The sequence below is a fragment of the Nomascus leucogenys genome, chromosome 22a (genome assembly GCF_006542625.1).
Source record: "Nomascus leucogenys isolate Asia chromosome 22a, Asia_NLE_v1, whole genome shotgun sequence".
In the NCBI taxonomy this organism is placed as follows: Eukaryota; Metazoa; Chordata; class Mammalia; order Primates; family Hylobatidae; genus Nomascus; species Nomascus leucogenys.
Genome location: NC_044402.1, coordinates 36,981,553 through 36,985,097, shown reverse-complemented (window position 1 = coordinate 36,985,097; position 3,545 = coordinate 36,981,553). Strand labels below are relative to the sequence as shown.

The following is a 3,545-nucleotide window of genomic DNA, read 5'->3' as shown; positions in this document are numbered from 1 at the left end:
ATGGCATGATCTCGGCTCACTGCAACCTTCACTTCCCAGATTCAGGTGATTCTCCTGCCTCAGCCTCCCAAGTAGCTGGAATTACAGGTGTGTGCCACCAACCTGGCTAATTTGGTATTTTTTTAGTAGAGGCGGGTTTTCACCATGTTGGCCAGGATGGTCTCGAACGCTTGAACTCAGGTGATCCACCCGCCTCGGCCTCCCAAAGTGCTGGGATTACAGACATGAGCCACCACGCCCGGCCCCCAATTTTTAAAAGTTCATTGAAAGTAAGAATTTTTATGTTCAGAAGTAACTGCATTGGCAATTATTTAAAGATTTCAAACGACAAGCCTGTTTGTAAAGACAATGGACAATGATTCTATTTAGTTATTTGCTAGAATGTGTAAAAATCAGTTTTATAGATTTGAAGATTAAAAAATGATTTTTTAAAAGTTTCTGATTCAGATTAAGCTTCTGTAGTGTATATGGAAGTGACATTGTTTTGGGAGTCATGCAGTCAATCTTCACAGGAAGTTTAACCTCAGAGGTTTTCCCTGTACTGGCAAAGTGATGCAAAAATTCAATAATTGAAACTAGCCAATTGAGTATTTGGCCATCTGAATCACTTTTTATATAATCAGTAGTTGCCTGAGTGCAAATAGTTTTGATAATTGCTTCTACCCTCTATCACCACCCCCCCAACAAAAAACCAAAACAAAACACACACACACAAACCTAAAACAAAACACCCATAATCCTGATGCAAGACTGAAATGTTAAAAATCTTGAGTTGTATCTCCTAAGTGATGAACTACTAGCCAATGCTTTCTTCTAGGGAATGGAACCACACAAAATATATTCTGTACAGAATTGAGTGAAGAATGTTTTTCTAAGATACTTTGAAAAATAGAGTTAACTTTTTCTTTTATTAAAAAAAGATTTATAAGTTAATGTGTATTATGCCAATATTTAAAAAATTACAATATATTTTTTTCTGTGCTGAAACCTTAAAAGTAATGGTTTATTTTCAATACAATTTCAGCATAAATTGGTCTCACTATAGGTCTATAGGCTTCCTCTTATCAGAGCCTTTTTCAACATTTATCTCCTAAAATAGACAATATAAAATATGGAAATGCTATATATCAAGTCCATCGAAGATTATTTCTTAGTATGCTGCAATAATTTAATACAGTATGTTAATCTCCTAAGAACTTGAACTATCTTAAGATTCACAGAAAAAGATATAACATTAAAAATGTGGAAATTTTGATGTCATTATTTTGAAATTTAAATTATAGAAATTCTGTTAAAGGAAAAATTTGACACAATTACCCATTATCTAAAATACTGACAAGAACAGTATTTTTTATTGATCAAAAGCTGTAAAATTGATAAGCCAATAAACTATACTCTTGGAAATGCTTAAAGTTTTCATAAGCCAGATCCTCTGAAGTATTTTACTAACTTAAAAAAAATGGCAAATACAAATACTTCATTAAAATTTGAGTGCTCTTCATAGTTCAATAGGATTGGAATACTCAATTGAGTCCTTAACCAAAAGGTTAGCATCTCTGCTCTAGCAGAATGACAACTTAAAAAAGATACACACATTAGTATTTATTCTAGTATATCTATTGATGTATTGTGTACAAAGCATTTTTTATGAAATGAAGACTCTACACTAACAACAGAAATAGATGACTATATGTTATCCTAAAACAGTTTCAAATGCATGAGCATAAAGTCAGAATTCAAGAAAAATATATGTATTTTCAGATATCAACTTTAATCATAATGCATAAATGACATTAGGGAAGACTGAGGAGGCACTGTGGTTCAGAAAAGTCTATATTCCTTCATTGATACATGTAAAGAAACTGATTAACTGCATCAAATAATCTTTTGATTATCAACTGTTTGAACACATGATTTCACTTAATTTGCTCTTTCATTTTGTACTGAGTTAAAGCAAATGCAGACTGGTCCTTTGTTTTGGGCAGTGGCTAAATTCATGAAATTTGGGTGGGGGGAGAAGCGTTGTTTTTTCATAAAAATGCTTTAATCATTTCATAGAGGTAAACATACTTAAATGCTAAATACCTGACCTTTTTGAATAAATGCAGACCTACCTTGATTTCCACAATAAGCCTCTATTCATTTCCATGAGACAATGTTTTCACAAAATGTAAGGCAAAACAGGTGTTAAATTACTTAAGAGAACTCATAATTTAAATAATTAAAACTAATTTGTGTTTCAAGCTATTTACAGATTTATTAGAGAAACAAATACAAATATGCATTTCTACAGAACTGTTTTAATTTTCCAAAATGAGCTTAAAACGTGTTCCACAGTTTTTGCTTGTTTATATATCTATGGTAACCCAAGTATTGGCTTCTGTACCACTTTGTAATGAGACAATTGCCTTTCCATTGCAATTATAAAAAACTATTTAAAAAAAATTCAGCACATACACGTTAAATATTTTTCCTTAAAAAAATAATCTAATCAAAATATTGAATACTTTAGAATTAAACAATATTTTATTTACAAATCTGATTTGATGTACTTTATTATACAAGGTAATGCTTCAGTTTTCAAGAACAGTTTTGTTTATATAGACCAGTGGAATGACATCCTGTCTAGTACTGTACCTCAATATTTTTCAAAATTAACATGACAAGTTCTCTAATACTTTCATTTTTTGAAAGAAAAGTTATTTATTAGGGGCACATATCTGATGAAACAAAAAATAACATGCAGATTTCCAAATATAATCTGTTAAAGTAATATACTTACCCTTTATGTAAAAAAGACATCTATGAACAACAGTGCATAACAATATTATGTATTCATGTTTATGAGAAACCAAGCAGAAGGCAAAATGAGTTCATCCTGTTTTCTAATCATGTGCAATTTTATATGGCTGTTTGCCTCAGTTAAGTAACGTGTGTACATTAAATTTATAAGACTGTATTGCACTCAAAATTATTGTGTGTAGCCATGCTTGCCCTGTATTTAATGAGTGATGAATATTTCTCCTACTAACAGAGTAACTAGTCTCAAATAGTGCCTGTGATGTAAGGGGTATTAAATTATATTTTCATCTCTCAATTGCTGCCTTGGAAAGCAAGAATTCCCTTCTTGGAGAAGACTTACAGTAAATAAAATTATTAAGTAAATAAACTTTGTTTAAGGACTCAGTGAGGAATCGGCATATAAATCAAGACTGAAATATAAGAATGGATTAAAAGGAATATGATTATCAGTACCTTTGTTGAAATCTATTACCACCACTAAAATTTCCAAGGAAAGATAGGGCCTGTAACATAGGGATTCCATTCATTGTTAAATTACTAAAATCTACCAATTTAATGCTTTCATACTGTTTATTTTTTTCCAATAAAAAAATAAATCTCATACATTAGAAGTGGTACACAAAAAACTGGGATAAAATTTATCAGATTCTTGATAGCACCATTTACACATTCTTAAAGTAAACATTAATATGCACTTTCTTAGAAAGCGATATAAATATATAATACAGGACTTGCTAACCTCT

At 30.9% G+C, this 3,545-nt stretch overlaps 1 protein-coding gene across 4 annotated transcripts in view; it reads right to left on the bottom strand.

Moving 5' to 3' along the window:
• Positions 1-3,353: 3,353 nt before the first annotated feature.
• NOVA1 (NOVA alternative splicing regulator 1) overlaps positions 3,354-3,545 on the bottom strand; it is a 151,702-nt gene continuing 151,510 nt past the window's right edge. For all 4 annotated transcript variants that reach the window (XM_030804138.1, XM_030804139.1, XM_003260706.4 and 1 more), the window contains one exon: positions 3,354-3,545. This exon is cut by the window's right edge and continues 4,556 nt beyond it. The gene's annotated coding sequence lies outside the window, so the exon portion shown is untranslated.